Below are 25,120 nucleotides of genomic sequence, written 5' to 3'. Positions count from 1 at the left end.
GTTTACCTAAAACTTATGTACCTTATTAATCAATGTTGCCCTGTTAAGGTTAATTTTCTAAATAAAATTTAAAATATATTTAATTGCAATACATCTTACAAATTTGATGAATGACTGAATTTCTTAGAAAACAGTAACTTAATCAGATAATCTAAAATGAAATGAAATTCATAATTAAAGCCTTTTTATTTGTTTTAAGTGTGAGAAGGAAGGCAGGCAGACTGGCTCTTGCATGCACCCCAACCGAGCTCCACGTGGCAAGTCCCCTACAGGGTGATGCTCTGCTCATCGGGGCCATTGCTCCATTGCTCAGGCAACCAAACTATTCTAGCAACTGAGGTAAGCCCATGGAACAATCCTCAGCATTTGGGGCTAACTTTCTGGAACTATTCAAGCCATAACTGTGGGAGGTGAAAAGAGAGAGAAAGAAAGAAAGAGAAGGGTGTGGGGGAAGAGAGCCAGATGGTTGCTACTCATGTGTGCCTTGACCGTGGATTGAACCTGGGATATCCATACAACAGGCCAATGTACTATCCATTGAGTGAACAGGCCAGGACTTATTTTCTGTTTTTAAGAAGTAAATACAGAGGTTCAAAGAAATAAAATAGATTTTTCTAATTTTCAGTTTAAAGTTGAATGCTTACTAATGTAAATCTCTCATGTATTTTTATAGCACTATTTTTGTAGCATATTTGTTCTAGTATTTTTAAATTTAAGTATAGTTGCTTTATAACATTATATTAGTTATATTAGTTTCAGCTGTACAGTATAGTGACTCAACATTTTTATGCCTAACTATATATGCTCAACCCACTGATGCTAGTAATCATCTATTACCATGCAAACTTAATTCAATATTATTGACTATATTGCCCTTTATCTTTTTCACCATCACCTCATCCACTTCCCTGTGGCAACCATCCTTTTGGTCTCTAAGATTTCCATGACTATTTTTGTTTTGTGTTGTTTGTTCATTTGTTTAGTTTTGAAATGCCATATACAAATAAAACTGTACAGTATCTCTTTTGCTGTCTGACATATTTTACTTAACATAATAGCCTATAGCAGTAGTTCTCAAACTTTTTGAAGTCGGAGTATATATAAAATCCTACAAATAATTGTTGGTGCACTATATACAAATTTCTGAGAAATATGTTATAATAATTAAGTCAAATATTAAAGAAAAAATATAGAGTCCAAGCGTGCCTTTATGGTTATTAAACAAAACAAATATGACAAAATTAAATTTATTCTGACATTAAAAACATTTTTATGTTACATTTTTTGAGTTATACTTTTTAGAATTAATAAAAAAATAAAAAAGAGGGGTTAGAAATTTAAAAAATGACAAAAATGTTATCTTTTTATATACATATAGATACATTTTTAGTAAGATTTAGTAAATTCGGCAGGTTCCAGAGCAAATGTGTTGTTGTTTTTTTATTCTTGTGTTTATGAGAAACATGAGCCTGATGTGTCCTAGCGATTTCTTCAATGTTTTGGCATATATTTGAAAGGTAAACTCTTATTTCCCCATCAATACATTGAAGAATTCCTCTCTTTTTACTGTTAACTGTGTTGAGTACAGAAAACCCCCACCATACATATCATCTTAACTTTACACCAAACAAAGGATAGAAGAAACTTGCCTCCAGTCTTTCTGGGGAACATGGGGGTAGTGTAAACAATCCAGCACCACAGCTTAACAGCCTTTTGCAACCTAATTAGGCAAGTGAGGTGGGGGGTTGCACAGACTGTCAGCTTACAGTCAATTCCCCACACCTCTGTCCCCCAAAAATCTAAACTCCAAAACCCCTGTTGGTTTTTTGGTCCCCAACAGGCACATATTTCTCTGAAATACCATAGGGCACACCTGGAAACCTTCTAGGGCACACCAGTGCACCCTGGCACACACTTTGAGAACCACTGCTCTATAGGTACATCCATGTTGTTGTAAATAGAAAAATTTCACTATTTTTATTGTTATTTAATAATAATTCATCAGATATTATATAATATATATCATATCTTTTTTATTAATTCATCAATGGATACTTATGTCACTTCCATCTTATCTATAATGTATAAGGCTGCAATGAATATAGAACTACGTACATCTTTTCAAATTATTGTTTTTCCTCCCTTGGATAAATACCCAGAAGTAAAATTGCTGGTTCATATGGTAGAGCTATTTTTAATTTTTTTTAGGATTCTTCATACTATTTTTCATATTGGCTGCATCAATTTGAAATCCCACCAACACTACACAAGTGTTCTCATATTAGGTTTCCATTTTAAAATGATAAAAGTGAGTCTTCAAGTCATTAAATAACTTGTACATGTTCACGCACCTAGAAAATTATATCTGTTACTTGTTCTCTGACTTTAACTTTGAGTCTGTTCTCTTTTTCAAGCTAGTAATTTATTAGTAGTTAAACTCTTTTAGTAGTTAAATGTCTATAATCAGGTAAAAATATCTCATTTAAGTCACTTAGACACTGAGAAATTTGAGGTCAGAATATGTTCCTAATTAATTTTCAATGAAATAAAATGTTTTATGCAATTAAAAATACCGAAATTATACACTATATTTAATGTCATTAATTTTTTACCTATGTTCCTCTGAGCATGTAGTTGATAACAACTATATATTGATTATATAAATGATATTAGCAAAACAATTAAATTCATGGAAATACAAAGTTTTAGAAAATCCTAAGATAAATATGAGGAAAAAATGTGACTAATACAGGCAAAATATCTTGACATTCCTAGATGATTTATTCTGTTATTACCTTTAGGAGAAGTCATTAATAAATTAATGTACCAAGATTATCCTAGGCCTGAGAAGTAAAAAATATTAGTACTAATCAATATTTTATGAAAGTAGAAAAATTTCATAATCAATCATCATTAAATGTAGATCAATCTCTAATAAATTAGAAATAATGAAACACATTATTTCAGATAAGAATATCTGACTAAATCACAGGATAACATAAATTATGAACACTTGTAAAAAGAAGCCAAGAAAGGAAGCCATTTATTTATTGCAGTTCATAACCGAGAATACCAAAATCAGTTTTTTAAATGCAAGGTCTTAGCAATAAGACAATTTATTATTTTTGATCCACAGATACAGCTCCTTATAGCATTTTATTCAAATATGTATGTTAAATGAGAGAAATTTTAATTTAAAAATATGGAATAAAGTAAATAAATGAAAAAATAATAGCAATGATACTTTGGTAGAATTTAAATTGATACCATAATTGATATGAATTTCAGAATATTTTTTAAAATTGATCAGGAGACATAAAATGTATATGTAAACAAGAATAATATGAGCAGAATAAGGAAATAGAGTATGTATTTGTCTTACTTCTTACTCTGTTTGATTAAAAGAAGAGGAAAATTCAGGATGAAAGCATTCCTCTTGGCTGAGCCCTAGTTGAGTGTTTTTAGAACAATTTTTTTTAAGTTACTAGTGAGCTTTTAGCTACTGCCTATCTATAGAATTAATGTTTCTGTGAGAAAATGTTCTCTAATACAGGAGTACACATTTCATTAAAATATTTGGCAGGATTCAGTTTCAAAAGAGTTACCTGTCTTAAGGATTTTTTAAGGTGTACTTTTTTCTTTGGGTACAGTGAGAGTAGAATAACAAAGGGAAGTTAGGAGGAAGTATACTACTGCTACAAGGACACTGACATAAGAAAACTGAAGTTATTTAGGTTTATAATAATGTAATAATCCATGTATAGGAAAGGCATTTATTCAAGTGAGAAAAGAAAACGTCTTTCAGTAAAAAAACAAATATTAAAATTTGAGTCATTCACTATTTGCTTTGTAAAGTTACTTATCTTCAGTTGTAATCTGAGGGTAATGACATTTGTCTCATTTGAATATTGTGAGTATTAACTGAAACAATCTTTATAAAACATTGAACAGATGGCTGGTAAACAGCGAGCCTTCAAGAAGTGGTGGTTATTATTCTGGCAAAGAACAGTTGCTCAGCAAAGACAAATGATATTGACTAATGTAGTAAATTGCTTATAGATTCTTATAATAAATTTCTACACTTAAAGCTAATTTTATTGTGCTTTAAACTTATTTTTCTTTTTGCTGCTAAATAGTTGTTTAAATAAAATATCTATTTCTTGTGCAACAAGTGAAAAAATGACTGGCTTCTGGGGTTTAATCTAGAAGAAAAACTATGTTTTCTTCTTTTACCAGAGTGATGGTCTCTTCACGTATGAATCTTTTGAGGCTAGGAGGGAGTTGTAAGGTTGGAGTCCATGTTGTTTGAAACTGACATTTGCCTAAGAATTGCATTAAAATATGTAAAATCTAGAATATCTGAACTACTATTTCAGTAAAGAGTATTTTTGAAGGGGAATAAATGAAGGTTCTATGACTGGTGTATGCTGATTCTAAAGCAGCCTAGTTAATAAAGATCAAATCATATAAGATCCAATATGTTAAAGTATGAATTTTATACTTTAACTAAAAATGAAAAGTGATTAGAGAACTTTATACACGGGAATAACTTGAATAGATATAGTTTCTGGCTGTGCTGTGAGGAATATTTTGAAGATGGCAATAATAAAGGCAGAATACCTAGTTTTGAGGCTATTAAATTATTTTTGTATAGAGAAGATGGCTCCTAAACATAGAATTATGGCAGATGAAATAGATGCAGATGCAACTAGAAAGTAGACTCACTACATGTGTAGAGTTAGTGGTACTAGGTATGAGGGGTGATTCCTAGATTGTTAACTTTTCTAGCACTATTAAATGAAAATATCTGTCTTTTTCAGTCATGTTTTCCTAAAATGATTGTGCACTTCTCTTGTGTATATCCTATGTGATATTATTTGGTCATCTGTACATGACACATGATTGATTATAGATATTATAAAAGGAAGAACTCCAACTATTTTATTATTCTTATTCTACTTAACACTCGTTAGTGTTCCTGACACGATCAACAGTGTTGGTGAAACAAATACTTAGTTAATCAACCTAAGAAATTTTGGCATAAAAATATGAGTCAGATATTGCTCAAAACAGTAAACATGATTGATACATACTGTTTCTCCATGGTATAGATTAGTATAGACTGCCTCAGCAGTTATTTTTAATATCTAGGTCACCCCACCCTGAGTCTGAAGGTTTCCCTACCATTGGACTTAATATTTATGTGAAAAACGATCCCTCTTTATTGGTAAGTCAGGTAGATTTTGGTTGTTCTTTCTCTCAATCAACAACATTTTAAATCCTTACCAAACCTGAAATTATGTGTTATAATTTAAGAACTCACCCATTCCCATTAAAAATGTAAACTTCATTGAGTTAAAGATTAAGGTAATTGCAATAAAAGAAAAAGAAACGCAAAACTATTATCCACAGTACGTGGAACTTGTTGATCCTCGTTTTATGGTAGCAAACTGTTCAAGTGCGGCTTTGAAGCATTAGATTTCATCTTAGTCCAGTGTCCAGAAAGCTGCAGCATTAAAATCTTGGTAATAAATAATTAGAATATTGAAGAATGTTCTCTAAGAAACAAGCAAGCTTGTTCAAAAAAGAGCTATTTGAAACAAGTAAAGAAACAAACATAAAACATAGTTTGCTAAGAGAGTTTCAGTTTGCTTCTTTGAGTCCTGAATTCTCCAATGTTTGAAATTTTTATAAATGTCAAGTCTGCAGGAAAGCTAACTTACATACTAAGCTAAAGTTAACAAGGGGAGAGATGAAGAGGTGAAGGGAAACAAGACTGAGATCAAAGAGAAACAAGAGGACTCTACCTGCTCTCTTCAAGTACCTCTTGATAAAATATTCCCTATCAGGCAAAGGAAGCAACAGTGGTCCTTGTCAAGATAGAAGCAGGCAGCATTCCAGAGACAGGGACAATGTTTTTTGTGAGATATTTTATTCAAATGTGTGTATATTGTATAATTTTAACATTAATGTTTATATTTTAAAATATTGCATTAATATATTTACCTTGATATCTGAGTTTTTTATATTGCCTTAAAGCTTGTGGCCTTGCAAGTGCCTCATTCACCTTGCTGTCGTCCTAGCCATGTAGTTCCTCATTTGAGTCAATTATTTTGAATTGTTTTGGAGGCCAAGATCAAGATTAAGGAAAAAAAAATAGAATGAGGTCTTTAATAATTCTATTGAGTCATTTCATCAATCAGCTTCATACTCAGATTCATAAGTCAATAGACTCCTTATACTGATTAGCCCAATTTTATATGGGCTTTTCTATTACTTTCTTCTGAAAACTTTTTAGCATGTCTGTGGGGTTTTTCAGCCATCAAATCCTCTATGCTTAGTCACTAGAACCACCACTTACTGAGTTTAAGCAGTTCTGGTAGAAGGGTGTTAATTTAGGTTGCCAATACTTTGAGAGACAACTTTTATGATAAAATATTCTCATCAAATGAGCAATAATGTATCTTTGAAGGTAGAAAGGGAAAGTATTACTTAATTGTGAATATTTTATATTCTATAAGTGCAACTGTGAACTCAATGATGTGAAGATAAAAATTAACCTACTTGGTTCCAGGTTTTGAGTGGCCCATGAGGTTATGACAAAGAAAACTCAAGAGTAGTCAGGTAAGAACCAAAGAGACAGATTGGTGTGATCCATAGATAGTATGTTTTGGCTTGTTTGAATTTGGACAGTGGTCAGGGATAGTAAGTTAATAAATGAAACTAGAAGAGAAAAGAAATCTTAAATATTAACTTTGTTTAAAGTTAAACTTTGAGGAGGAAGGTAAAATAAGAGATCACTAAATGAATTTAAGAATTGGATGTTTTTGACAGGTTAGGTATAGTTACTTAGAAATAAAAGTAGAGGAATTGGGACTCAAAATGCTATTCTTCATTCATTCACTCATTTCTTTATTTCAAAAGAGTTATTGAGGAGCTATGACCAGCAAGGTCTTAATGTTATCAAGGAAAACTGAAAGATAAAATTAGGCAAAATATAGTTCAGTTTCAGATTAAAATAAAGGTACACATAAAAAGAATCTATGTCAGGATATACTACGTGATCTAAAAAAAGCCTAATTTAATTGGTGTCACACTTAGATGAAGACAAAGTTATATAAATTTTGACAAAAAATCACAGAATGAGGTATGAAGAATGTGGGTAGATTGATTTATTGATTACTTTTTAAAATAATGTTTTATTTTTAGTTATAGTTGACAAACAATATTGTACTAATACTTTCAGGTGTACAACATAGTGATTAGACATTTATATAACTTATTAAGTGACCACCCCAATAAGTCTAATACTTATCTGATACCATATATAGTTATTACAATATTATTGACTATGATTCCTATTCTGCGTTTTACATACTTGTGACTTTTTTTTTATTACTGGCAACTTGTACCTCTTAAGATTTAAACTGTGCATTGGGATGGTTAAAATATGCATTTGCAAAATGGCATTGGATAATTGTTTAATTAATCACATGTATATTAGAATTAGAAGGTGTTATTCCCCCAAGATATCACCTTCTCAATGCCTTTAATGCTATATTTAATATTTGTAAAGCTTTTTTTTTTTTAGAGACAGAGAGAGAATCAGAGAGAGGGATAGACAGGGACAGACAGGAATGGAGAGATGCGAAGCATCAATCATTAGTTTTTCGTTGTGCATTGTGACACTTTAGTTGTTCATTGATTGCTTTCTCATATATTTGTAAGGGTGTTTAAAAATAATTCTGCCCACTTTATTTTTTCTTCCTGAAAGCATAGCACAGGTTATTTTTATCAATCACATAAAATGAATTAGTTATTGTTAGGGTGTGTGTGTGTGTGTGTGTGTGTGTGTGTGTGTGTGTGTATGCTGGAATATATATGGAGTAATGGAATGTAAATATGGTTTAATTAATTAAGTATGTGAAGTTTCTTGCCCTTATCTAAGCAAGAGAAAGGACAGTTTTAACTAAAGGCAATGCTTACTTAGCCTAATTTTTGTTTAAATCACACATTTCATGCACATTTTATATGTTGATCCCTGTTTCCATGATGGCAAAGACTATATATATCTCATTAATGCATTTATATATTTATACAGACTCTCCATTTCTGGTTTCTTTCCAAACAATAAGCTTAGTCACCTTATCTATGAAACCAAAATAGCAGTCTACATATTCATGACTTATATCCTTTGATTATTTAGAAGCACATGGTTTTACTCAGAGAGGTACAGTTATGTCTCTTTCTATAACACTGTAGACTGTATTAAAAATATGAAAATTTTTATATTAATTAGGGGACAAAGAAACCCATAAATAATTATCATAACTGATACAGTATCAGGAGAGAGGATTTATGTCCTTTCATGTCCTGAATGATGAATAAAATAAATGAGCTAAAACCTGCATCTCCATTTAAATTGCTGAATTTGGACATGGCTTCAGTTTTTATATTTTCTTTACTTTCTTCAAAGATATTCAAGTGCATCCCTTGGAGAAATAACAAAATATGATACATTATTTAACAAAAAGGCAAATGGTAGAGATCTGAGGTCATTTAAAGACTCATTTTTTTTCTGTGAAAAGTAAATATTTCATCTAACACATTATCTGACCCAGTAGAAAATGCAGACTCTGTGCTTAATATCCAAATATGTTGACCAAAACATAATCACTAGTGTTGAATTCTTGCTCACCAGTATTTCATGCTTCCACCTGAAGATGAAAGCAGAGAAGAAACTACCTTTAGTGTAAATGTAACAGAAATAAGCTCATCAGAGACCAAAGGCTTTTATCGTTTACTCATTCCCAAGTCACATTGACTTCAATCAACTTCAGCCTCTCAGCTGGAAAAATCTGACTGCAGGATAGAAAATTGAATTTCTTTAATAGAATTACAGAGGATCAAGACTTATATGATGAGTTTAATATCTTGGACATAGAAGGAATTACTAATCACATAAGATCCTTAAAAAGCTGCTATTGACTTAGAGTATTTCATGGTTTCTAAATATGAAACATTTTTTAAAAAGTAAATACATCCACATAAATATGCAGTTGCTGGTTTCAAAAAGCATTTCATTAGAGTGTTGTATAAATTACGTCCTAATGGAAATGAGGTGAACGAATTGGGGTATACAAAGATCCAACAGTAAGGAAAATAAATCATGATAAATTTGATTATGAGAATTGCATCAGTTTCTTACAATTAACCCCCCAAACCTTACATTCTTTTCTCTCTCCCATATCCTGTATCAATTTCTAAGGAGAGTGAATAGTGATGAAAACAACAATTATAGCAAACATTAATAGTACCAGGTAATATATTATGAATTTATATGTATTATTACATTAATTCTAACTATAACTTCTTATGATAGATAATATTATTATTCCCATTTTACTATTAAAGAAACTAAAGACCAAAGAAGCTAAGCAACTTTTCCAGGTAACATATGTAAAAAGAGAGAATGCAGGAAATCAAACCCAGGTATGCCTGAAATAAAAGCCAATGAAAATAGCACATTTGTTTCACACAGAATCCATAGACTCCCTCTGTTCTTCTTCTTTTTTTTTAATTGATTTTAATTTATTGTGTTTACATAGATTCTAGTGTTGCCCCGAATGCATCCCCCTCCCCTGTATTCCCCTCAACATCTCCCTTGCCTCCCTCCCTACAGCGCCCTCCCCCCTTCCTTTCAGGTTTATCCCATCCTATCATCCCCTTTCCCTCTGTTCTCTTTTCCTCTGGTCCCTTTGATCTCTCTATCTCAGTTCCGTTACTCAGTTCACATTGTTCATTGGATTTTTCAAATGAGTGAGGTCATATGATATTTTTCTTTTTCTGCCTGGCTTATTTCACTTAACATAATAGTTTCCATGTTCATCCATGTTGTCGCAAAAGGTAAGATTTAGTTCTTTTTCATGGCCTCATAGTATTCCATTGTATATATGTACCACCGCTTTTTAATCCATTTGTGCACTGATGGACACTTGGGCTGTTACCAGATCTTTGCTATTGTGAACAATGCTGTCATATACATAGTGGTGCATTTCTTCTTTTGAAACAGTGCTATGGTGTTCTTGGGGTATGTTCCTAAAAGTGGGATAGCTGGATCAAAAGGCAGTTCGATTTTTAATTTTTTGAGGAATCTCCATACTGTTTTCCACAGAAGTTGCAACAGTCTGCATTCCCACCAGCAGAGCAGGAGGGTTCTCTTTTCTCCACATCCTCGCCAGCACTTATTCTGTGTTGTTTTGTTGATGAGCGCCATTCTGACCGGTGTGAGATGATATCTCATTGTGGTTTTAATTTGCATTTCTCTAATGATTAGTGATGTTGAGCATTTTTTCATATGCCTATTGGCCATCTGTATGTCCTCTTTGGAGAAATGTCTATTCATTTCTTTTGCCCACTTTTTGATTGCATTATTTGTCTTTCTGGTGTTGAGATTTACAAGTGCTTTATAAATTTTGGTTATTAACCCCTTATCAGATGTACTGTCAAATATGTTCTCCCATTGTGTAGTTTGTCTTTTTATTCTGTTCGTATTGTCTTTGGCAGTGCAAAAGCTTTTTAGTTTGATATAGTCTTATTTGTTTATCCTGTCTTTTATTTCCCTTGCCCATGGAGATAAATCAGCAAATACACCACTGCGAGAGATGTCGGAGAGCTAACTGCCTATGTTTTCTTCTAAGATGCTTATGGTTTCATGCTTTACATTTAAGTCTTTTATCCATTTTGAGTTTATTTTTGTGAATGGTGTAGGTTGGTGGTCTAGTTTTATTTTTTTGCAGGTTGCTGTCCAATTTTTCCAACACCATTTGTTGAAGAGGCTGTCTTTACTCCATTTTATGCTCTTACCTCCTTTATCAAATATCAGTTGTCCATAGAGCTGTGGGTTTATTTCTTGGTTCTCTGTTCTGTTCCATTGATCTATGTGCCTATTCTTATGCCAGAACCAGGCTGTTTTGAGTACAATGGACTTGTAGTAGAGCTTGATATCAGGAAGTGTGATATCTCCCCCTTTATTCTTCTTTTTTAAGATTGTTGAGGCTATTTGTGTTCTCTTTTGGATCCATATAAATTTTTGGAATATGTGATCTATATCTTTAAAGTATGTCATTGGTATATTAATTGATATTGCATTGAATTTATAAATTGCTATGGGTAATATAGACCTTTTATGATGTTTATTCTTCCTAACCATGAGCACGGTATATGCTTCCACTTCTTTGTATCTTCCTTGATTTCTTTTATAGGTGTTTTATAATTTTTCGAGTACAAGTCTTTTAGTCTCCTTGCTTAAATGTACTCTTAGGTACTTTATTTTGTTGGTTGTAATAGCAAAGGGGATTGTTTCCTTAATTTCTCTTTCTGACTGTTCATTGTTGGTGTATAAAAATGCCTCTGATTTCTGAGTATTAATTTTATATCCTGCCACTTTGCTGAATTCATTTATCAGGTCCAGTAGGTTTTTGACTGAGACTTTAGGGTTTTCTATATACAATATCATATCATCTGCAAATAATGATAGCTTTACTTCTTCTTTTCCAACTTGAAGGTCTTTTATTTATTTTTTCTTGTATGATTGCTGTGACTAGGACTTCCAGGAATATGTTAAATAAGAGTGGTGAAAGGGGGCACCCCTGCCTTGTTCCTGATCTTAAGGGGATTTATTTTAATTTTTGCCCATTGAGTATGATGTTGGCTGTGGGTTTGTCATAGATGGCCTTTATCACGTTGAGGTATGTTCCCCGTATTCCCACTTTGTTGAGAGTTTTGATCAAGAATGGGTGCTAGATTTTATCAAATGCTTTTTCTGCATCTATTGAAATTATCATGTGGTTTTTCTCCTTCCTTTGGTTTACGTGATGAATAGCATTGATTGATTTGTGAATATTGTACCAGCCTTTCCTCCCCAGAATAAATCCCACTTGATCATGGTGTATGATTTTTTCCATATATAGTTGGATCCGGTTTTTTGTTGAGGATTTTAGCATCTATATTCATCAGAGATATTGGCCTATAATTTTCTTTCTTTGTGTTGTCTTTCCCTGGTTTTGGAATCAGAATGATGCTCACCTCATAAATGGAGCTTGGAAGTCTTCCTTCCACTTGAATTTTTTGAAATAGCTTGAGAAAGATAGGAGTTAGTTCTTCTTTGAATATTTGGTAGAATTCACTTGTGAAGCCATCTGGCCCAGGACTTTTCTTTGTTGGGAGTTTTTTGATAACTGTTTTGATCTCATTTGGTGTAATCGGTCTGCTTAGGTTTTCTGATTCTTCCAGATTGATTTTTGGAAGATTGTATGTTTCAAGGAATTTATCCATTTCATCTAGTTTGTCTAGTTTTTTGGCATACAGTTCTTCATAGTATTTTCTTACAATATTTTGTATTTCTGTTGTGTCAGTTGTTATTTCCTGACTCTCATTTCTAATTTTATTTATTTGAGTCCTCTCTCTTTTTTTCTTGGTGAGTCTAGATAAAGGTTCATCAATATTGTTTACCTTTCCAAAAAAAACAAGCTCCTAGTCTCATTGATCCTCTGTATTGCTTTTTTAGCCTCTATGTCATTTATTTCTGCTCTGATCTTTATTATTTCCTTCCTTCTACTACATTTGGGCTTTACTTGCTGTTGTTTTTCTAGTTCTTTTAGATGCAGGGTTAAGTTGCTTATTTGAGCTTTTTCTAGCTTCTTAAATTGTGCCTGTGTCCCATAAATTTTGAGTTGTTGTATGCTCATTATCATTCGTTTTTAGGAACTTTTTTATTTCTTCTTTGATCTCATTCCTAATACATTCATTATTTAACAACCTGCTATTTAGTTTCCATGTGTTTGAGAATTTTTGAGTTTTTCTGTTGTGGTTGATTTCTAGTTTCATGCCATTTTGATCAGAGAAAGTGCTCGATATGATTTCAATCTTCTTAAATTTGTTGTGACTACTTTTGTGCCCTAACTTGTGGTCCATCCTAGAGAATGTACCATGAGCACTTGAAAAGAATGTCTATTCTGCTGCTTTAGGGTGAAAGGTTCTGAAGATATCTATTAAATCAAGTTGATCTAGTGTGTCCTTTAAGTTTGCTGTTTGTTTGTTCATTTCCTTTCTTGAGGATCTATCTAGTGATGTTAGTGGGATATTAAAATCCCCTACTATTATAGTATTGCTATTGATCTCACTCTTTATATCCATCAAAGTCTGCTTTATATATTTAGGAGCTCCTATATTATATTTTTAGATATTTATAGTAGTTATATCTTCCTGTTGGATTGCTCCCTTTATCATTATGGAGTGGCCTTCTTTATCTCCTACTATATTTTTTGTTTTAAAGTCCATTTTGTCTGATATAAGTATTGCTAACCCAGCTTTTTTTTTCATTTCCATTTACATGAAATTTTTTTCCATCCTTTACCTTCAGCCTATGTGCATCTTTTGTTTTAAGGTGTATCTATTGTAAACAGCATATGTACAGATCCTGTTTTCTTATCCATGCAGCTACCCTATGTCTTTTGATTGGATCATTTAATCCATTTACATTTAAGGTTATTATTGATATGTAGTTGTTTATTGCTATTTTATTTTTTAAAGCTGTATTCCTCTTTTGCTATATTCTTTTCCCACTTGATCTGTTTACACCATGCCCCTTAACATTTCCTGCAGCATTGGTTTGGTTGTAATGAATTCCTTGAGGTTTTTTTTTGTCTGAGAAACTTTTTATTTCTTCTTAAATTTTAAATGATAGTGTTGCTGGATAAATTAGTCTTGGTTGAGGTTCTTGTTCTGCATTACCTTGAATATTTCTTGCCATTCCCTTCTGGCCTCAAGTATTTCTATTGAGAAGTCTGATGTCATCCTTATGGGGCTCCTTTGTAGGTGATAGCCTTTTTTTCTCTAGCAGCTTTTAATATTTTCTCTTTATCACTTGCTTTGGTATTTTAATTATGATGTGTCTTGGTGTAGGTTTCTTTGGTTTTCTCTTTAATGGAGTTGTCTGTGCTTCTTGAACTTGTGAGAGTTTCTCCTGCATTAATTTAGGGAAGTTTTCAGCTATGATATGCTTGAACAAAGTCTCTATCCCTTGTTCTTTCTCTTCTTCAGGAACCCCTATAATGCAGATGTTATTTCTCTTTATGTTCTCACAGAACTCTCTAAGAGTTTCCTCAGACTTTTTGAGTCTCTTTTCTTTTTTCTTCTCTGCTTTCTGGCCTTCATTCCAGTTGTTCTCCAACTCGCTGATTTAATCCTCAGCTCTATTCATCCTGTTTTTAATTCATTTTATTGTGGTCTTCATTTCTGATATTGTATTTGTCATCTCCGACTGATTCTTTTTTAATATTTCAATATCCTTTTTTATACTTGCTATTTCTTTATTTAGGTGTTTGTAATGACCATCCATTGTTGTGCTAAGATCCCTAAGCATCCTTACAATCATTATTTTGAACTTCACATCCAGAAGTTTGGTTTTTTCCATATCACTCAGTTCACTTCCTGAATGTTTCTCTTGTGGTTTCATTTGGATTGCACTTCTCTGACTTCTCATTATATCTGTGTATTTGGGTGTTTTCTTTATAGAGCTGGTTGAGTCTAGGCTTGGTGTTGTCTGCCTCTAGTTTTCAATTGTGTTATTTCTAGGTCTTCTTGGGTTGGCATCAGCTATTATTTGTGATCCACTTTTGGATTTGGGCTGCTTTGAAGTCCTGGTTTGTTTGTTTCCTTAACAGGTGATTGTCTTGTTTGCAGATCTCAGCAGGGGGCTTATTTCAAACTGTATCCAGGAATGCGGTGGGTGTGACCTGAGGCTCTGAAGTCTTCTTCTGCCAGTTAATCTCTCTGCGGGCGCGTTGCTTTCTCAGCTTTAGTAGGGGGAGGTGTATCTTAGATCTCCATAGAGACCAGAGTTACTGCCCCTCCTCCCCACTTTTTGTTTCAGCTGTGTCTTGTTGCGCTGATTGGAGCTGGAGAGATGTCTGTATCTCTGTGACCTGGAAGTACTTTTGTATTTTGCTTTGTGGAAGGATCAACCCCTCCCCCAGTTATGGCCACCTACAGCACTGAATGAGTCAGCTTTTCAGGTCATCCCCTGCATTCTTCTCCCCCTCACCATCCATTTCTCTCTCCCTCCTTTCTTTTTGGAAGACAAGCAGGCCCTTTCAACACACCTCATTCCCTGGTCGCTGGGCAAGTGTCTGTGAGCAGTATTTACTGCTCTTTTCCTTGGAGTGAGGTCCCTTCTGGGCTCTCAGCCTCACCCATCCCTATGTTCCTATCAGAAGGGAGATTTAGGCGCTCCCTACCAGGTTTATTGTGGCTTCTTCTTTGCTCCTTGGTTTTTGAGAGCTGTTCTTGTAGTCCAGAGTTGGTTTTTCACTTTGATTGTTCAGAAATTAGTTTATAATCCAGTTTGGTGGTGTGAGCTGGGAGTCTGTGTGTTTGCCTACTCCGCTGCCATTTTCATGTCCCTCTGTTCTTCTTTATATAGCTACTTAAAACCAAGTCCTCTCATCTGATCCCAACTTATATATTAAAGAAACATCAACAATAAATCATAGCTCTGTAGCAGGAATTGAGCACAATTACATGAATATTTAGAAAGATTTAGGTAGATGAAATTTAAAACATGCCATAAAAAATTAATTGTTTGAGCAGAAAGACCCAAAAACTTCTAACATGGATGCTTTCTGGAAACTATTTTTTATTCCTTTTTCAAAGCTATATTCTTGTTTACTTAAGATAATCTAGTTAGATAGAGTCTAGCTTCCAACCCTATAAAATAATGAAAACAAAGAATTCCTATTAAATAACAGATAATATAAGATTTTAAAAATGAAATCCTTTTAAGAGTATTTCATAGATTATTTGAAGGTGTCCTTGTTTTGTTTTTCGGTTGTGAGGAGGAGGTTGTGGGGCATTTGAGTGCTCAAGACATCATATTACATACCTACTATGGAAGAATCTTAAACAAAAACAAAACAGATTGAGATGAAAAAAATTTCAGCCTGATGAAAATGAAAGAAGTCAGGAGAGATCTAGTCTTAAACCTGATATCTTAAATAGATTAGATTCTTGAACTAAGATAGTCAGAATACAATGAAAATTTTATCTACTCTAATTAAATTTTATCTTTTGTATGTAGCATGTTTTCTCAGCCAGTTCTTCAAAATAACTTTAGATCAGATCTCAGTGGTCAATCTCTGGGTTTCCAGAGTGCAAGAATCACTGATGCGTCTAGCTCAGGGGTCCTCAAACTTTTTACACAGGGTGCCAGTTCACTGTCTCTCAGACTGTTGGAGGGCCGGACTATAAAAAAAACTATGAACAAATCCCTATGCACACTGCACATATCTTATTTTAAAGTAAAAAAACAAAATGGGAACAAATACAATATTTAAAATAAAGAACAAGTAAATTTACATCAACAAACTGACCAGTATTTCAATGGGAACTAAAAATAAGACAGCTCCCATCTCTTGGTGGTAAAATTAATATAAGACAGGGTCTTATAATAGGGAAAACGTGGTGTGTAGTAATATGATGGGAGACTTTTGGGCAAAGGGAGGTTATAGGGGCCATTATGTTGTTGTACATTTGGTGGAGTATGGGGGTCATTGTACTGTGTAGTGATGGTTATAGTGCTTTGCCTTTCTTCCTACTTCTGCTGTTATCTCACACTGTTTCCAGTGATGTGGGGCACTGCAGCTGCAGACCCGATGTGCGTCATATGACGCGCTTCCGGAGCCGTGATGCGTGTGTCCCACATCACTGGAAGTAGTACTGTACATGAGCGATGCTGTGCTTTGTGGAGCCACCACATACAGTACTCCAGAATGCATAACCCTCTCACTGACCACCAATGAAAGAGGTGCCCCTTCCGGAAGTGCGGTGGAGGTCGGATAAATGGCCTCAGCGGGCCACATGCGGCCCGTCGGCCGTAGTTTGAGGACTCCTAGTCTAGCTTTAGCTTGAGGTGGTTCTCATAAAAGCCAGGAGTTTGTTAGGATGTGTATTTCCACCAGTTAAAAACCTGAGCTTCTGTTTTAGTTTCTACCTAGCACATTCTGACAACACTCATTCTCATGATTGTGTACTGTGTCTACCTCAAGTCCAACCAGTAGCTGCTGTCCTGTTGTCAGAAAATTGACCTCCTAGTACTAACTATAATGAAGAAGAGGCTGTACAGAGAAATTAGTTAGGTCCAATACAAGAACCACATGCCAATTAATGGCATATTCCACTTTTAATTTCTTTCAAATTCACTAGGTATCTTCAACACCCTTTTGCTGCTAACATATAATTCTTCAGGTTCCATATTATATCTATAACTTAATGAAGGTTTTATTCAACTCCATACCACCGTCTCATGTACACTGAATCTCAATCTCTCTTGTTCTCTCTTTCTCGCTCCCTCTTCTTCTCTCTCTCTTCCTCTCTCTCTTCCTCTCTCTCTCTCTCTCTCTCTCTCACACACACACACACAAACACACACATGATTAGGCTTTCCTATTATATTGTCTTATAGTACCATTTTCTTTATATTAAAACATGCATCATAAGGTATTATGTAATTTTGTTAATTATTTGATTAATTTCCCTTCTTCAGGTGATAAATTTGATGGATTCTGGGGGAAAATTTCTTTTGTTTACCATTTTATAGCTAAACTAGCACTATATTTACAACATAGTAGCCAGTAAATAAATATAATAAAGTAAATAAATAATTTTTTTTGTATTTTTCTGGAGCTGGAAACGGGGAAGCAGTCAGACAGACTCCTGCATGCGCCCGACCAGGATTCACCTGGCATGCCCACCAGGGGACGATGCTCCACCCATCTGGGGCATCGCTCTGTTGCGATCAGAGCCATTCTAGCACCTGTGCTTCATTTTATGTCTTCTGAATGAATGGCACTACTATTCACACAAATCGGAGGCAGAGGCCACAGAGCCATCCTCAGCGCCCGGGCCATCTTTGCTCTAATAGAGCTTCGGCTGCGGGAGAAGAAGAGAGAGACAGAGAGGAAGGAGAGGGGGAGGGGTGGAGAAGCAGATGGGCACTTCTCCTATGTGCCCTGGCCAGGAATAGAACCCAGGACTTCTGCATACCAGGCTGATGCTCTACCACTGAGCCAACTGGCCAGGGCCAAGTAAATAAATAATTTAAGTACATTTTGCCACCCAGTTTTCTTCATTTCCTGGACTATGTCTCTTCAGAAATCTATGCTTATTTTAATTAAACATTCATTTATCATCATTGTTGGAGATCAAGGTTTTGGTTTAATTTTTCTAATCTCTTTGCCCTGTTCAGTCCTAGCTATTACTTAACCCCTTTGTCTTTTGCTGCAGCCCTAGCATGACTTCTGAAACACTGTTCTTTTGAATTCTTTCACAGGTCTGTACCACTTCTCAGACATGGCAGATTACTCTAAAATATTTCAAGTTTATCCCTGGCCGGTTGGCTCAGCGGTAGAGCATCGGCCTAGCGTGCAGAGGACCCGGGTTCGATTCCCGGCCAGGGCACACAGGAGAAGCACCCATTTGCTTCTCCACCCCTCCGCTGCGCCTTCCTCTCTGTCTCTCTCTTCCCCTCCTGCAGCCAAGGCTCCATTGGAGCAAAGATGGCCCGGGCACTGGGGATGGCTCTGTGGCCTCTGCCTCAGGCACTAGAGTGGCTCTGGTCGCAACATGGCGATGCCCAGGATGGGCAGAGCATCGCCCCCTGGTGGGCAGAGCATCGCCCCATGGTGGACGTGCTGGGTGGATCCCGGTTTTGCGCATGCGGGAGTCTGTCTGACACTCTCTCCCTGTTTCCAGCTTCAGAAAAATGCAAAAAATAAATAAATAAATAAATAAAATAAAATATTTCCAGTTTAATCTAATCAAAATCAAAGCTGTTCATTCTGTCCTAAAATGCCATTTCCCCTGTCACTATTATGACCAGGTGTTCATGGGCTTGTGCATGCATACATAGGCACAGGCTGTGCTTCATCTTATGTCTTCTGAATGAATGGCACTACTATTCACACAAATCGGAAATGGGAGTCATGTTGGACTTTTTCGGTGCTTACTCTCTGAATCTCATAAGTGCTAATGCTTCTTGACTTTCGTAATACCCAGTAATACCCAGATCTGCACTAGATTAGAAGCTTAATCAATTTATTCACTGTCTGATATTAGAAAACTTACTTAAACTTCTCCATGTTGCTTGATTTCCTACATACTAACTGTGAGTAGTACGTAATACCACCATCTACCTGGGAGGGTTGATTATTAATTAAATAAGACTAAAATAATCAATGTAATTGCTAATTAAATAAGATTGTGCAAGTTAAATATCTGGAATCATCTATTTGTCTTTGAATTACTGTTATTTACTCTTTAAATGCCTTTGCTCATGCCCTCATCAAGCAATAATCTGATTTTGCTGTTCTATATTTACCTTTCTCAACTTCATTCTCCACAAGTTTGCCAGAAGCGTCCTTAAAAACCTCACATCCTAGCATATATTTCTATCTTGCTTAAAGCCCTTCAGTAACTCTCAACAGCTTCTTGGATGAATCTCTCACTCCCTACTGGGATTTACAAGGCTGTTATAGACGTGGGTCTTGTATTCCTCCCCAGATTTTTCCTGCTCCTCTCCTCCTTACAGCCTTTGTTCCATCCATACAAATACACAAAAGTTTCTAGTTTTATGAGATGGTTTTATGACCCCATATGTCTGCATCTTCTATTTCTTCTTGAAAAGCCTTTCCTTGTTATTTTACCAAGTTAAATTCTATGTATCCTTCAATATACCCTCTAGGCTCTTATTCTCTGTAGGATTAAACTAGACCTTTTGAAAAATAGTGAATTATTTTTCTATTTTTTCTACCACTGAATCTTATATTTGCCTGACCTGTGATGGCTTGGTGGATAAAGCCTTGACCTGGAATGCTGAAGTCACCAGTTCAAAACCCTGGGCTTGCCCGGTCAAGGCACATATAGGAATTGATGCTTTCTGCTCTCTCTCTCTCTCTCTCTCTCTTCCCTCTCTAAGATGAATAAGTAAAATATTTAATAAAATTATTTGAATCTTATATTTGAGTGTATTATATAGCACTTGTGCTTTGTGTGGTGCTTACTTGCATACATGTCTACCTCTTCTACTCAACTGTAGGTGATAATCTTACGTTAGAAATTATGTACTGGGTTACAGATTCAATGGTGGATAAGGCATTGTCACAGATCCTAAACAGTTTATAATCTGAAGGAGACAGACATGTCAGTAAAAAGTTTGAATTTAGAGATGTGTTTCAAGTGAAAGAATACAAAATGTGCTTTGTGATGTCCAATAAAGGGACAGATTTCCTCTGCCTAGGAAGATTAAAATGATCTCAGTAATAGTATGACTTTGGGCAGTGTGTTAAAGATGTTAGAATTAGTCAGACAAGAAAGAATAGGCAGCAAGACTGAAATTTGAAAAGATTTTATAAATAAAAGCACAAGAGGAGGGAATTATATAAATGGGAAGTGCATTTTCTAATAGTCAGAATAGTGTATTTAGAAGATAGTGCCAAGTTGAGAACAGAAAATAGCTGTATTCTGAGTTATGAACATTCCTGAATGTTCAGATAAATGTCTGAATTAATACTTTAAAAAATAGTAAACCACAGAAGGATCATAAACAGAGGAAAATATCTTAAGTTTTGTGTCAAATGGCCTTGTTAAATAGCCAATTAGAAAGCTAAAGTGTTAATCTAGATTATCTCTGGTTAGGACACAGAAATACATTAGGCAGTGAGATGGGTGTATAATAAAGTATATGAAATTAAATTACATCTTAAATAGAAGATAGATTATTTAATGACTTATTTAAAAGTAAGGGCTGATTAAAAGAGAAGAATCTAGTAAGGCTTTCAGATTTCTTGATTGTATGACTAGAAAAAGTAATATTGGGGGACAGGTGGATTTTATTTATAAGGTATAGACATTAAGATAATTTTGGCATATGTTGAGATATAAAGCCTGAGAATCACAATTTCATCAGTAAGAAATTAGAGACAAGTATCTAGAACTAGGAGGGCAGGTCTGGGCCAGAGAAAGTGATTGGGTTATTCTGAGTACATAACGGTATTTGGAAAATGGATTAATTCACTCATTCAGTGAGCAAATAACGAGTCAAGGGAAAAAATTCAAGAAAAATAAAAATGTAAAAAATGAGGAGAAGAAAATACATTTATGAAAAACTTTGAAGAGCCATCATAAAACCATAATAGAGTGCAATTAAAGAGAAGCCAAAGGAATAGAGACTTAAAAGAAGGAAGAAGTATTCAAAATGTGCAACTCTTCAGAGAATTTTAAAAAAAAGACAATGGTCAGTGTTAGCCAACAAATTTAGAAATGAAATCTTGAAGAGTTCAGCATCAGTAGAATGTAATGTAAAAGAAGCAAATTGCAGCAGCTAAAGGAGGAGAAGCAGGAGTTGAGGAATTGGGAATATAAGATTAGTCTCATTTAAAAAAAAAGATATTTAGCTGATGGGAGGGTCAGAGACATGATCGTTCAAGAAAGTGATTTGTTTGTTTGCTTTTTCATTTAGTAAAAATATTTAAGAAAGTTTATCATCAAAAATAGGGGAGTGGTGGAGAGTATAAACTTACCAAAGAGGAAATTGGCTTAATCACTAATACTAATTTGCCATCTTATCATACATATACCAGCTTTGTCAAACGAGTATGAAAGTAAGGAAGTTCTCCTCCTTAAAAACTTTTGACACATTTCTTTTATCCTCCCATTTATGAAGAGCCCATTTAAAAATTTTTTGAAATAATATCCTTTATTACCTCCCATCTAGAATTTTCCATTTTCTTTTTCTTTCAACATATCTACTCAGGTGCTTACCTCCTATACCTAATAAGTAAAGTTCCTCTTTAGTCTCAAGAACATTTTGCATTTCCTTTTAGTATAAAAATGCTTTTCTGTTGTAGGTATATTTGCAAGATGACTGTGACTGTGAAAAATTTATTTCTGCAGATGTGATGATGGGTTGACTATCAACCCATTCCTGACTGGGGATGTTACTAATATTGACTCCAGATAAATTTGGAGTTTAGAAGGCATCTTTGATGTTTGATCTCCAAGAATAAACTAAGGCAATACTACTCAAACTTTAATATCAGAATCATCTGCAGAAAACAGTAATTTTTGGACTCTAAACCTAGAGAATATGATGCAATTAGTTTGGGGTAGACTCCAAGAACCTGCATTTCTAGCAGGCTTCTGAGTAATCGTGATGCTGCTGGTTACCTACTGGTCAGTGAGCACCACTGATGAAGATGATCAGGTTTTCAGTTGGATGAAGTAAGTGTAAGTACATGTGGACAGAATTTTGATTCTTATAAAATGATAACTAATTGATTTCACTTAGCATCATCACTGTTTTGAAGACAAAAGAAATCATACAAGTTCTCTACTATTATTTTATTAAGAGCACAGGTTATTGAAAGACCAGACAGAATACACTCAGTAATAAACTGAAGTTTAGACTCCTAGGTTTGAATATATTTTAATAGCTCAAAACATATAGTGCTTCCATGACATTTCAGATTCTTGTCTTGAAAAGTATATAGACATTTAAAAGCATGTAGACATATAATAACTGGAAAAAAGAATTTTTAATAGGTCATCATTGTAGAAATGCCTGAGAGTGTCATAAAATAATACATATTTTAAATGCCTTTATCTCTGAGCCCGCAAACTTCTTAATATAGATTTAAGTTAATTAAGTATTTTTCTTTCTGGTTTGTTGTGCTCTACATTTAAGTACACCAGTATTAATTATTAAGAAGTATCTTTCACTATTTTTTTTTGAATTTTGAAGAGTTTTATTGAAAGAGGAAATTTGTTAAATATTCTGGCTGCAATATGGCTGACATGGGGCATAGCAGGCCCAAATCATGCGCCCCCTATTTTGTAGCAATAAAATACTAAAGAACATTTTCTGAGAGTCAAAATAGCTTCCCCATCATGAGCAGAACTTCAGCTATTAGATAATTACATTTGTTCTCTAAATAACTAAAATATTAGGATGCAACCTATTTTTAACCATAGAGTGTTGTATCCAGGAATAAATATGCTATATTACTTACTTACTTCTCTTAGTCTGATTAACCATTAAATAGAGCTAATTAAGAATGTACTAAAAAAAGTAAGCTTATAAAAGAATTTCTGTAAAATGTTAAATCTAGTTTGTTACTCTTATAACCATGATTCCATATCCTTGACTTAGTAATCAAAGTTTTGCATTCTGTAACAAATCAAAAGTATATAATCATTCCTGTGCTTTCATTTCTTTAAAGGGTCTATTCCCCTCTGGCTGATGCACATCAAGGGTTAACACGTGAGCAAGAAGAATAAACATATGCTGGAGCTACACCTTCTGCCCCCCTTCTCCTCCCTCTCACTACACTGAGACTAGCAGTTCTAATTCTTTCTCAAGGCCAAGGGGACAACTTGACTGTGGGAATATGTGGAAACCTGTTACATAGAAGAAAAACTCTAGTTAACAAGTTACTTGCTAGATTCAGTTCCTGTAACAACCAAAGAAACAGACTCTGACCTTCAGATATAACAGCTCCAGAAGATTTGCTGACCTTCAAACAGTTAACTGAACATACTGGGCTAGCATGCACTAGCCCTCACCCTTTCAGCAAAGAACTCTCAACCTCTCCTTTTAAATTGTTTGTTCTATTTTTTAGTTATTCTCCCTCTTTATCTCTCCTTATAAAATCCCTGCCTACACCAACAGTAAGAGAGTTTTGAGGACAAGAGTCCCCACCCCCTCCTTTTAGGTGGTCAGCACTTGAATAAACCTCTTTACTGCTCATCAGCACTGTCTTAATAGTCTGACTTTCATTGGCAACAGGCTGCCAGACCAATGGGGCATTTTTCCAGTTTAATTGCGTAGGTACATTGGATAAAATACCTGAGCATTAGTTGGATGTGGATATCTATTACAAGAACAAAAAAAAGCAAATAGATATCACACATGATTAGAAATTTTTTTTGATATAAAACATTTTGTTTTCAGTTTTAATGTACACACTAAAATAAACTCACAGTTAGAGTCATGGGAGGCATGAACAACACCAATTTAGACCTTGCTCTGTCTTGGATTTGGGTCTAGCTAGTCCTCATGTCAAACATGGACTCTGCCCCTTACTTGGTGTATAACTTAAACAAGTTATACAATCTTTCAGTGCTTTAACTGTCTTCTCTGAAAAATAAAGGTAGAATGCCTATCTCACAAGGCTGCAATGACAATTTCTGGTTAGTGTATATATAAATCACCCATTATTTCTGACTATTCCGTAGTCCTGTGAAGTTATTCAGGAGAATAAAAGTGAAAATAAGATGTGACTAGGTGTTCTTGCTGAGAAGGCAAAATATTTAATTCAAGTAAGCAAGCATAAACTATTTTACAATAAAGACTTTGTCTGGTGTTTGTCATGGGTTCAAATCATCAATCTTTTAAAAACCTTGGTACTTCTCAAGCTGTCAATATAAAAGTCTTTGTTATAGTAAGGAAAGAACTCATCCTGAGTTCCAGCCAGGTTCCTTCTTCCCTCCCTTCCTTCCTTCCTTCCTTCCTTCCTTCCTTCCTTCCTTCCTTCCTTCCTTCCTTCCTTCCTTCCTTCCTTCCTCCCTCCCTCCCTCCCTCCCTCCCTCCCTCCCTCCTTTCTTTCTTTCTTTCTTTCTTTCTTTCTTTCTTTCTTTCTTTCTTTCTTTCTTTCTTTCTTTCTCTCTCTCTCTCTCTCTCTCTCTCTCTCTCTTTCTTTCTTTCTTTCTTTCTTTCTTTCTTTCTTTTTCTTTCTTTCTTTCTTCTCTCTTTCTCAGTTTCTGGTTGGAATTATAGGAGCTCCTAAGTCATATATTCAGATGAAGAAATCAGATATATGGATATGTTAAATTATTTCCCCTACCCATCTAGAGCATCACTGTAATCATTCCTTTTATCTTTGTTTTCTCTTATACTATACATTAGTATTTTGGAACCAAGGTATATAAATAATAGCTATATGTTTCCAGGTGCCAAAATACGGAAAACACAGGAAGAGTTCATATTGGGAAACTATGGTGTGTTATG

Source organism: Saccopteryx leptura, chromosome 9 (assembly GCF_036850995.1).
Source record: "Saccopteryx leptura isolate mSacLep1 chromosome 9, mSacLep1_pri_phased_curated, whole genome shotgun sequence".
In the NCBI taxonomy this organism is placed as follows: Eukaryota; Metazoa; Chordata; class Mammalia; order Chiroptera; family Emballonuridae; genus Saccopteryx; species Saccopteryx leptura.
This window is presented reverse-complemented; position numbering follows the sequence as displayed.